Source organism: Protopterus annectens, chromosome 2.part2 (genome assembly GCF_019279795.1).
Source record: "Protopterus annectens isolate FY-2018-M chromosome 2.part2, PAN1.0, whole genome shotgun sequence".
Classification (NCBI taxonomy): Eukaryota; Metazoa; Chordata; order Ceratodontiformes; family Protopteridae; genus Protopterus; species Protopterus annectens.
The window spans coordinates 582,099,493-582,112,536 of record NC_056730.1 but is presented as its reverse complement, the minus strand read 5'-3'; positions in this window follow the sequence as shown (position 1 = coordinate 582,112,536).

Sequence of the window (13,044 nt, the reverse complement as noted above, 5' to 3'; positions counted from 1 at the left end):
GGGAGGGGTTAGGTAGGTGTGTGCATGTAGGTACAGAGAGGAAAAGGGGGAGGAGTAAGGTATATGTGTATGAGTGTAGGAGCTGGGAGGAGAGGAAGACACGGGGAAGAAATAAGATAGAAGCAGATAGTGTAATGGGGTAGTGAGCGAGATGTGTAGGGAGGGAGGAGAAGTAAGTAAGGGAGATTAGATGAAGAGAGAAGGTAAAACAGAATACTGAATAGTGTGTAACTATAGCACAGTGGAAGGTCAGGAGGTAGGAGAGACGAGCCAAGTAGTGGAATAAGAAGGCAGGTTGTGAGGAAAACAATCAGAGATTGAGAAGGTAAGTTCAAGGTAAGGTATACTAGGAGGCCAGGGGCTTGCCAGTGGGGAGAAGGGAAGAAAGATAAGAATAAATTCAGAGAGACAAGGGGTGAGTAAGGTGGTACCAGAGGCAGGAACAAAACAGTTTAGGTTTGAGGACTTGTTTTGTAGGAACAATGTAACTGGTAGGTCGCAATGTTATACTGCCCTCTAGTGGTTATTCCTTGTAACATCAATAGAGATATCACAGGGGGAGATTGGGAGAGTTGTAGGGAGAGGAGAGGAAACAATAGAAAGCCAGGGGGAGAGTTAGAGGTTAGATTAATGGATGGTATAGAGGATAGTGAGTGGGAGACTATGGCTGCTGGTATTCCTGATAGGGACTACTCCCTTAAACTAATAAAAACAGGAATTATTTGCAATTGTAGGAGATAAGGATCAGGTTACACATACATTTTAACTACAGTTCCTGCTTCCTAGGCCAGTACAGCACAGGGACGACAGTGGTCTTTTTCTGCTCTGGGGTGAGGTAGCAGAGTTTGAGTATGAAGTTTGTTATTTCTGTAGGTCTTGACCAGCCCAAGGGGCACGGTATCTGGGGAGGTTTACCCTGGCAGGAGGGTTAGAAGTTTTTAACTACAGTTCCTGCTTCCTAGGCCAGTACAGCACAGGGACGACAGTGGTCTTTTTCTGCGCTGGGATGAGGTAGCAGAGTTTGAGTATGAAGTCTGTTATTTCTGTAGGTCTTGACCAGCCCGAGGGGCACAGTATCTGGGGATGTTTACCCTGGCAGGAGGGTTACAAGTTTTTAACTACAGTTCCTGCTTCCTAGGACAGTACAGCACAGGGATGACAGTGGTCTTTTTCTGCGCTGGGATGAGGTAGCAGAGTTTGTGTATGAAGTCTGTTATTTCTGTAGGTCTTGACCAGCCCGAGGGGCACAGTATCTGGGGAGGTTTACCCTGGCAGGAGGGTTACAAGTTTTTAACTACAGTTCCTGCTTCCTAGGCCACTACAGCACAAGGACGACAGTGGTCTTTTTCTGCGCTGGGATGAGGTAGCAGAGTTTGATTGCGAAGTCTGTTATTTCTGTATTTACTACAGGGTCTGGGGCTCTGGGGCCATATTTTGGTCGTCTGTTTTTCAGTTTGCAATTGAAAGTTGATATCCCACAATTCCATTGGAGTGGGTGGGGTTACATAATTATGTATGCAAATTTTATGTTAATCAGCATACAGATTTGTACCTATTTTTCATGGACCTTTGTCCAGAATTTTCATGTTTCCAGGTTGGGAGGTATGATGGAGCAGCTCAAGAGAGTCATGTTGTTGGACCAGTCTAGTAGTGTACTTGCAGTTTATGAACATTGAGACACCTCCTCCCTTTGTTTTATCCTGAGCTGAGGGGGGATCGAAATGTATGAAAGGCATTGCAACTTTTGATAGCTGGGGTGCTTTCTATAGTTCTGAACCATATTTCCATGACTGCACATATGTCTGCATTCTTCAGGGTGAGGAGTGCTTCCAGGGAGTGCATTTTTTTATTTAAACTCCTAGAGTTGAGCAGCAGTACCTTTAGGTAGTACTGAGTAATTTTTGTTATGTTGGAGGGTTTAACAACTTGGCAAAGCCTAAAAAAGGCACTATGGGAGATAGATAACATTTTTGCCAGTATCTGGAAGCGAAATGGTGACAAGGGCAAACCATCTCTGGCAAAGCATCGTGGTTTGTCAGTCATGGCACTAAATATACAGAACCAACTGATATTGCCAACATCCTGGCAGATAGGTTCAGTGCTAACTTTACCTCCCGCTCATCCTCTAAAGGGCCCATCTCTATACTGGAAGAATGCAAAGTTCCTGTAATCACGGTGGCACAGGTAAAAAACACACTCTCCAAAGCCAAGAACACAGCATCCATGGGACCTGACAACATCCCAGGCTACGTTCTACATGAACTACAGAGCGAACTGGCACCCCACCTAAGTACCATGTTCAATCATAGCCTCACCTCAGACTATGTGCCCACTGAATGGCGCACAGTGACGGATATCCCACTCCACAAAGGGGGAGCCACCACAGACCCCGGAAACTACCAGCCTGACGAGCCTGGTCTGCAAGGCTATGGAACGTTTCATCATGGAACTTATAAACAAGGACATTGGTAATCTCCAAACTCAGAAGCCCACCCAGTTCAGGTTTCTAAAAGGCAGATCATGTCTCCTAAACCTGATAGACTTTTTTGAAGCGGTCACCAAAGCTGTAGATGAGGATAAGCTGGTTCACACAGTCTATCTAGATCTCGCCAAGGCTTTTGACACCATCCCCCACTCTGGAATTATAGATAAACTCACTAAACTAGGTATAAATCCCTAAGTCACAAGATGGGTTGCCAACTGGCTCACTGACAGAACCCACACTGTGAAAGTAGCAGACTCCAAATCCAGCTTCAGACCAGTGACAAGTGGAGTACCACAGGGTTCAGTCCTGGGTCCTCTCCTGTTTGGTATCTACTTCTCTGAAGTACAGGCTAACACAGAAGGTCTTTGGCTAACAAAGTTTACAGATGATTGCAAACTAGGAGCCATAATCAAAACTCCAAAAGATGTGGGCATCCTACAAAAAGGGCCTCGCTGAGACAGATGCCTGGTGTCAAAGCCATGGCCTCAAGCTAAATGCCAAAAAGTGCATTGTTATCCCTTTGGTAAAAACTTTGTACCCATGAACTACCACATAGGTGGTAGTCTACTTAACACTGAAAGTGTGATAAGAGACCTTGGGACACAGGTTGACAGTAGTCTCTCCTTTGATAATCACATCACCACAGTAGTCAGGAAATCCTTCTACGTGGCACACCTCATCACAAAAGGTTTCTCATGCAGGAAAAAAGAGGTCATTGTTCCCCTCTACTCGTCACTCATTAGACCCATTATAGAGTACAAGGCCCCTTTTGGCATGTACCTCACAAGACATCTACAATAACTGGAAAGGCCACAGAAATACCCCACAAACAGGATTACTGGCCTCAAACAGATGCCCTACGCAGACCATCTCAAAAAACTGCAGCTTTACTCTGTCGCATATCACCTCCTCAGAGGCGATCTCTGCCTAACACACAAAGCTATGTCAAACCCAGAGCTTTTGGACATGCTACACATAAAGAAATCCCAATTTCTTCGAGCTACACACTCTAGGGACCTAAACCTTGTCACCAAAATAAACATAACATGCTAGAGGGATAGATTCCTGTCCCAGAGACTTCCCATACTCTGGAACAAACTACCTATCTATATCAAACAAAGCTCCTCATTAGCACTCTTCAAGAAAAATCTTGATGATTGGATGGGAGATAGGAAATTCACCCCATGGATCACTTCTGTGGCTCTGCTCAACAGTGGCACAGGAAAATAATTCTCTTGGGTGGCAAAAGCCAGAGTACCTTTTGGCTAGGCTTATAGGGCCAATAGCCTAGTACCTACCTATGAACCTATGTCTCCTCAGCTGACAGATATTGGATCCCCTTGTTGTGACACTGGAAACTAAGCCAATTGTTGAAGTCAGTCAGTTTTTAAGAATGCTACTTAAAGAAGAATAGATTCATACCTGCCTGGGACACATAATCAGAGAGCTCCATCATGTCTCTCTTCATATAATCCAGTGAGGTATATCTTAGGTTGTTAATACCCACTTGGACTATGACAGTGTCATACTGGTACTTGTGGTTTAAAGATCTAAGTGCATACATGATCTGGCAGATCCTAGATCCAGATAAACAGCTCACTATGATCTTCTCCTAATTTAGCCTGGTAAGGGGGACATCAGTATGTCTTACAATGGAACCACCAACAACTAAAATGTTTGACTGTGTGGTGCATTGCCTTATGGGCTTGGAAGTGGGGCTACTATAATTTTCAGTTATATGTTTTGCGAGGTGCTTTTTTGAGTGTGTGCAGGGCCACTGAGAGATGCCTTTAGGAGGTCTTGGAGATTTGGGTAGATTAAAAACACAAGTGTGGTGTTGTGGCACTTCCTAAACAAGATATAGGGTATAAAAAAGGACATTTATTTAGTGTTTTCATCGTCACACAATCAGAACTTTATCAGAATGTCCCATTATACCACACACTGCAATTGATATGATTTTGAATGTAACCAATTGAGTAACTGCTTGTAAGATTTAAAGACATAAAATATAATTTTAATACAATGACTAAATACATTGAAATTCTACCAACACTTAAATCAATGCAAGACTTACATAAACTTATAAAATAACTTTAAAAATCACCCCTTAGGTGAATCTTTACTGTAGTTTAGCTGGTCTCAACTTTAAAACAGGCTGAATAGATGCATAATCATTAATTCCTGGGTAATACTTGGCATGTAGCTTAAGTTGCCATCTAAGTTATTTATTCTCTAATACTGTTTTAACATCCCCACCTAAGGGGTTCAAAGTGACTTGATCCAAAATTGCAAATTTAAACTTTGAAAAAGACAGACAAGCAGTTGAATGCTTAAATAAAGCATTACTTTCGCTGTGCTTAGAGATATCATAACAATGATCATACATTCTTTTACAAATGCTGCAATTTTGGATCAAGTCTATTCAGCTTTGTTTGAAGTTGAGAGCAGCTGAATTACAGTAAAGATTCAGCTAAAGGGTGATTTTTAAAGTTTATTTTACAAGTTTAAATAAGTCTTGTATTGATTTAAGTGTTGGCCAAATTTTAATGTATTTAGTCATTGTATTAAAACTGTATTTTATGTCTTTAAGTCTTACAAGTAATTACTCAGTTAGTTACATTCAAAATCATATAACTTGCAGTGTGTGGTATTATGGGACATTCGGATGAAGTCCTGTTTGTGTGAGGACAAAAGCACTAAATAAATGTCCTTTTTTCTACCTTATATCTTATTTGGGAAGCTCCTTGGACTCTGACTCTAGCTTTATTTTATTTGAAGGTTAGATTTGGGTAGAATGCAAGTGAGTACCTCCACATATGTGGGTCTATGTGTTTATTCCTAAGTGTTGGTAGTGAGTGTTTTGGGTATAATGCTAACAACCTAGCTTGCATTTTTTGTGTGTGTATGTGAGAGCTTTGCCTCCAATGATATCATGTATCTACATCTGTCACAGACACTGTGTTTGTCTGTCCTAAAATTAAATGGTTGTCAGTGAACATGAGGCAGTCACTACACTACCTCACTGCCTTAGGAAGCCCGTATCCACCAGGCTAGAAACAAAGATGACAGGGAAGCACCTATCCATTATACCAGGTGCTTAGTAGATGGGAAGGAGTAGGAGTGAGTCACTTAAAGGTCTAAGTGAGAGAGTTTAGTAGTATACTATTAGATGACCTGCTGTGGTGCTACCCTGTGCACAAACTGAAATGTCTTTGAACAGCTGTGAACAGTGGGAGACTTTGGAGAGCATTTCCTATAGAGGATTTTAAACTGGAGAGGTTTGCTTATAAACAAGGCACTGATAACCATGTTTCCATGATGGGCAAAAGCAAGGTTTTTATACTAGCAGAATGAAAGGCTTTTATACAGTTAATCCCTAAGCCAAACAGTTAAACATACTGTAATGTCCCTGCCCTGACACAGTAATCAAGGAGTCTCAATCCTCACCACTAACACCAGTGAGGGATGTGCACATTGGGAGGATGACAACTACACACACAGTAAAGTACAATTTCCCTTAAGAGCACACAGAGGTTGCAGTCAGTTTAGAGCTGGTTTCTCTCTCTTTCTCCAGATCCCCAGTAAGACTCCCCACTGGCACAGGTATAGGGTTAAGATCTCAGCTGAGTGGTCAAGCCAAAACCTCCAGCACTATCTCTGTCCAACCAGTGCTTCATATCCCTGCCCAAGTATCTGACACACACACACACACACTTTGAGATTTGATTTATATACAAATACACAGACACTCCTGGGGAAGGCTGGCACAGGTTCACTAGCAATACCTCCTTCTGCCCAGACTATACGGTAGTACCACCTGCCACCAACCTCCCTTATCAGCTACTATAAGGCCCTTCTCAAAGGGTGACCAGTTCTACTGTGTAATGTTACTGTTATCCAAATGGTAAGTGTGACCAGAACTTGAAGGCTATTTAGGAGTGGCCTGTACAGTGTTGCCAAATACATATGCAAGTACTCTAAGACATTAAATATCTCTAACAAACAAGCCACAATTAAAAGGATAAATATATTTAACAATAAATAGCAGAACAAGACAATACTCAATAACTCAATACAGTGACAACAAAGTTCAGAATCACAGGAAATACTTTAAAACAACATTGCAGGACAGTCTCACATAAATACAGAAAACATCTAAACTGATCTTACTATATTCCTATCTATCTCTAAGAGAAATACTATGATCTAAGTCTTACTTACAGAGCAAGGCAAGTGCTGGTGAGATGTTTACAGGTCCAGAGACAAGTACAAAATGCACATTCTCTCTGAGATAGTTCTTAAATTAATAATACACATTACTGCTGGGTTAGCTAGGGTCTATATTACCATCTCAAATGGTAAAAATGTCAAATGCTCACATGAGCGAAAACAGACTAAAACAAACTTGTTCTTTTGGGGTCGTGGTACAGTGAGGATTGGAATATTTGCCCTTTCCTCACTGTAAGTGTGACCTCAGAGTTGGAATATATATTTAGCGGGGTGTGTGGGGGCAATAGCAAGTTTGTTTTAGTCTGTTTACGCTCATGTGAGCGTTCAACATTTTTACCATTCGAGATGGTAATATAGACCGGGGTTACCTAGATGACATCACTATTTGACACCTGCCTCTAGTTCCCAGGCTAAACAAATTATAACAGAATTTGACATGTCTCTATGAAAAATACTTATCTCTTAGAAGCTAACACTTATCTCATAGAAGCTTGCCTGAAACTGGAAGTCGTAAAACAATTAACACTTTTATATTTTTCATCCCAAAAGGCATCTTTGTGAATGCATAAATGCCAAAAGGAGTCACAAAGGCTGACCTCTCTCTAGCACTGGGAGTCAAGGGCACCTGCCAATAACCCTTGGTAAGATCAATGGTGGTAAGATACTTAGCCCCACCCAGCTGCTCTAGGGCTTCATCTGTCCTAGGCATGGGGTAAGTATCTGACTCTGTGTGACTATTTAATTTCCTGTAGCCACACAGAACCTGGTGCTGCCATCCTTCTTTGGTACCAGCTCCAGTGGGGAGGCCCAGGAACTGCTGGACTGCTGAATTACCCCTAGTTCCAACATTTCCTGTATCTCCTCCCTTAGAGTCTGTTTGACTCTCTCAGGCACCCTATAAGGGGCCTGCTTAATAAACCTTTGGGGTCCTGTAGCCACATGCTGCTGCACCAGGTGGGTGCACCCTGGTTTCCCAGTGAACATGTCCCTAAACTCCTGTAACACTGCTCGGATTTCTCGAACCTGGGTAGGAGATAGCTGCTGGGAAATTGCTACCCCTTCCACTGAGGTGTTAGTCCAAGCCTCACTTAAAAGATCAGTCACCAGATCCCCCCCCTAGACTCTTCCTGCCATCCACTGCAAATACTCAGCACAAGGGCCTCCCTATAATAGTAAGGTTTCATCATGTTAACATGGTACAATTTGTACCCCTGCCTCCTGCCTAGCAGTTCTACCATGTAGTTAACATCACTGACCTTCCTTACCACCTTGTAGGTTCCCTCCCAAGCTGCCTGCAGCTTGTTGCATCTGACAGGAATGAAAACCATTACCTGCTGCCCTATGTCATACTTTCTAGCTTGAGCATTCCTGCCATACCAGACCTTTTTCTGCTGCTGGGTTTCTTCCAGGTTCTCCTGGGCCAAGCCCATGTGTTCCCTGAGCCTTGTCCTGAGGTTTAGGACCTATGCCACAACAGACTCCTTGTGGGATTCACACTCACCCTCCCACTCATCTCAAATTAAATCTAGAGGTCCCCTCACCCTATACCCATACAACAACCCAAAGGGTAAAAAAACTGTGGATTCCTGGGGAACCTCTCTGTAAGCAAAGAACAGATGGGGCAAACATTTGTTCCAATCCCTCTTAAACTGCTCTGCAAATGCCTGTAGCATTGTCTTGAGTGTAGAGTTTAACCTCTCAACAAGACCACTAGTCTGGGGATGGTAGGGGGTGGTCTTTAGGTGCTTCACCCCACAATACTTCCACAGACAAGTGAGCAAGTCTGACATGAAGCTGGCACCTCTGCCAGTCAGTATTTCTTTTGGGAAACCTACCCTGCTGCCTCAGGGTATCTGGTAGCATAATCTACTACCAATAGGATATAATTTTTCCCTGTGGAAATTGGGGTACTCAGATGCCCCACAATATCCATAGCTACCCTCTGAAATGGCTCCTCAGTCAGAGGCAAAGGCATTAAAGGAGCTTTCACACTTTGTCTCCTGCCTTGCCTACCTTTTGGCATGCTCACAGGTCCTGCAGTGCCCTGTTACATCTCTGGAAATCCCAGGCCAATAGATGTTCTGCATAATTTGTCTCTTTGTACATTTTATTCCCATATGACCTGCAAAGGGAATATCATGGGCTATGGCTAGAAGTGCCAGATGGTAGGCTCTGGGCATTACCAGCTGCTGTATTCTCTCACTCTTTAGCCCTCCCTTAGGGGTCCACTCTCTATACAGTAAACTTTTATCCCAGTATACAAATTCCCCCTTCCCTTGAGAATCATGTACTACTACCTCCCTCAGGCCTTGTAATGTAGGGTCTGAGAGCTGAGCCTGTCTCAACTCTCTCTTTGTAACCCTTCCCAGCTCTCCTTCCACAGGAAGTCTGGTATTTTCTGACAGTGCTACTTTACTGTCAGCCTGAGTACTACTATTCACCTTTGACCTTGCAGTCACTCTGTCCAGGGCAACATCAGTACCCACAAGCAGCTGTGGCTCACCTTCAGTCTCACTGCTACAGGATAGCTCCCTCCCTGAAGTAACCACCTCACCAGTCCTAGCTGCAAGTGTGCGGTCTGTCTGGGTCCCCTACAGGCCACCAGACCCATATGCGTGTCTCCAAGCCTGACTGCATGTAGCTGCATGAACACAAGGTACTGCCTTACCAAAATCTTAAGGGTGGTAGTTAGGTACCCTTGTTGTCTTGAGGCAGCCTTATTTTGGCATTTTGTCATTTCCATTTACTGGCTCTCCCACCTTTTGTTCTCCACCTTGCCTCCATGGACATCTATATGCTACATGCCCCCACTGGTTGCATTTACGACATTTCACCCTAGGTCCTGGATGTGTACCTGGACTATTGGCTTACACCACACACACACACACACACACACACACACACACACACACACGCACACACGCACACACGCGCACACGCGCACACACGCAGACACACAGACACACACACAGACACACACACAGACACACACACACACACACACACACACAGACACACAGACACACACACACACACACACACACACAGACACACACACACACACACACACACACACACACACACACACACACACACACACACACACACACACACACACAGACACACACACACACAGACACACACCCCTTCATAAATTGCACTTCCTTCCCTTGTAGTATATATGTCCAAATTCCCTTGCAGCTAAATTGCAATTCCTTCCCTTGTAGTACATATAAATATATATATATATATATATATATATATATATATATATATATATATATATATATATGTATATATAGCTGACGTCATCTCACACATGATGACGTCAGGTCAAAAGGAGAAAAAAAATATTTAAAAAATAAACTGGGAAAATTGGAAATTAAGGGGTGGCACTCGAGAATTGTGACACCCCATTATTTGGACCTCAAAACCGGTAAAAACTGAGATATTTATTACTTAAACCTACTGGAATCTCTTAACATTCAGCCTAGCATCATAGTTATGTGTAACTTCAACTACCCCTCCATAAACTGTGAGACTTATATGACCCATAATTCACTTGCTCAGAGGTTTTTGGACTTCATCAATGCAAACACCCTGGAGCAACTAGTTAGCTCTCCAACTTGTGGTACAAATATCCTAGACCTAGTACTCACGAACACAGAGGTATGCTGCTCCCTCTCCTTCCTGTGCATTAACTTTTCCTGGTTAGACCTGAACATGAAATTATCTCCTTTATGATTAAAACTAACCTAGAACCCCCATCATACCCCAAACCTGTTAAGAACTTTGCTAAGTCCAATTACCTCAAACTAAGTGACAATATATTAAATTTCCAAGCCCCTCCGTACCCAGATGGCAGTGGGCCTACTGTGAGCTGTACACAAAAGCACTGTACAACAACATTCATAGCTACATAGAGGAGGCAATACCTGTCCGAGTCAAACCTATGATTACTGGCAAAAATAAACCACCCTGGTGGATTCCTAGCATACATAGGCTATCCATAAAAAGGAAAAAATCCTCTCCAAAGCCAAGAAGGAAAAGACACTCATCAGTCTAAACAAATCAGAGAGCTGGTCAAATCTGTCAAAGGAAACTATAAGGCAGAGATGGCATCCCAGGTAAAACATAGCCATAAGTTTTGCTCTGCACAATGGGGGGTGCACCAAGTGATCCAGGGATCTAGAGAACCATAAGCTTGACCAGTCTTATCTGTAAGGCCATGTAGATAATTATCAATGACCTGATCAATAATGAAATAGGAACTCTCCAAAAACTAGACCAGACACAATTTGGCTTTGTCAAAGAGAGGTCTTGCCTGCTCAGTCCAGTGGACTTCTTTGAGAAAGTCACCAGGATAATGGATATGGGTAAAATGGCACATACTGCTTATCTAGACATGGCCAAAGCTTTCAACACAATTTCCCACTCAAGGATCATAGATAAACTTACTGAGTTAGGCATAAACCCCAGATGGATAGCCAACTGGCTCACTAACAGGACACATGTTGTCTCGATAGATGATTCCACTTCTGATGAGAAAAAAGAAGTTATGTACTTACCATAACGTTCCATTTGTGTTGTCCATTTTCATTCTTCCTTAACTGATGGGTTCAGATCAGAGCCCTCGGATATGACTCAGCTGCTGTAAAAGCTCTTGGCACCTTTGAGCTCTCGAGCTTCTCCCTTACCCAGAATGCACCAACCCCCATTAGCTCAGAACGTTTTTGCAAACTACAGCAGAAAAAATTACTCTTATATAAAGAACATTAAGGAATATAGAAAAAGTAAACAAAGCTATAACTGGAGATTTACAATGCGATGAGGAGACCCAAAAACTCATTCTATCCACTCACTGTTCAAGTTGGGGGTCAGTGGCTAGGGAGTTCAGGAATAATGAAAATGGACAACACAGATGGAACATTGTGGTAAGTGCATAACTTCTTTATCTGATGTTGTCAATTCTCATTCTGTCCTCAACTGATGGGACAGAGACCCAGCTACCTAAATCCCAGAGTGGCCTTAAGGAAGGATATTCCTAAGCACCACTGTTCCAAACAATGCCCTACCTCTGGAAAATAAGTCCAGTTTGTAATGAGAGATGAGGGTTTAAGGGGAAGCCCAAGTTGCTGCTGTACATATGTCATCCATGGAGGCTCTTGAGTGAAAGGCTGAGGAAGCCACTAATGACCTTGTTGAGTGAGCATGTAGTGGTTTAGGTAACAGCAAGTTCAACTTGTTGTAAATAAAGGAAATGCAATTAGTAAGCCATTTGGCTAGGGAAACTCTAGACACGGACCCTTCAGCAAAAGAAACAAATAACTGATTTAAAGTTCTGAGGTCCTTTGTTCTGTGTAAATAGAAATGCAATTGCCTATGAACATCTAGTAAGTGTAACAAATATTCGCCATTGTTTGTATAATTTGGGAAGAAAACTGGCAGATTAATGGTTTGGTTAATGTTGGACTCTGACACTACTTTGGGCAAAAAGGACACATTAATTCATAACATAACTCTATCCTTATGAAAATCTAGATATAGAGTTTTCACAGAATCTCTGAAATTTGTCTGGCAGACGTAATGGCCACTAAAAACAGTTTTCCAAGAAAGAAATTTGAGATCGCAATCACGTGAAGGTTCAATGGGAGGAGGGACTAGAGCTTGTAGTACCAGAGTTAAGTCCCACTGAGGAGTAGGATCTTTAAAGGGAGTCTTAACAGAAGTGTACCTCATAGAAAGGTTTTACAAAGTTTATAGGAAGCAAGTGAAAAGCCATCAAGACTAATATGGAAATTAGAAATTTCTGCTAATTGAACCTTTACTTTTGAAGAACTGGATCCTTGATTAAAAAAACAATGTAAAGAACTCCAGGATACTATGAATCAGTGCAGAAAGGGGGTCCACATCATTTTGCAGTGCCCGGTAAACAAATCTTTTCCATTTGCTAGCATAGTTTCCATGTAGATGATTTGATGGAAGATTACAAAATTTGGCAGACGGGATGAGAGCAAAGGTTGTCTGGCTATTACTGGAAATAGAGAAACCAAGCTGCTAGCTTGAGACTCAGGAGGTCCAGATGTATCATACCTATCAGGTGAGATAGCAGATCCGGAGCTTTGTCCAGGATCCAGGAATGCTGAATCAAATGAGGCCACAGGAAGGGGAACCAAATCTATTGAGGCCAAAAGGGTGCAATGAGGATGACTTTGCTCTTCAACCTGGCAGCTCTCTGTAGAAACTTTGGGATCAAAGGAATTGGGTGATATGCATAAAGCAGACTGGGACCAATCATGAAGGAGAGCATCTCTCAGTGATTTCCC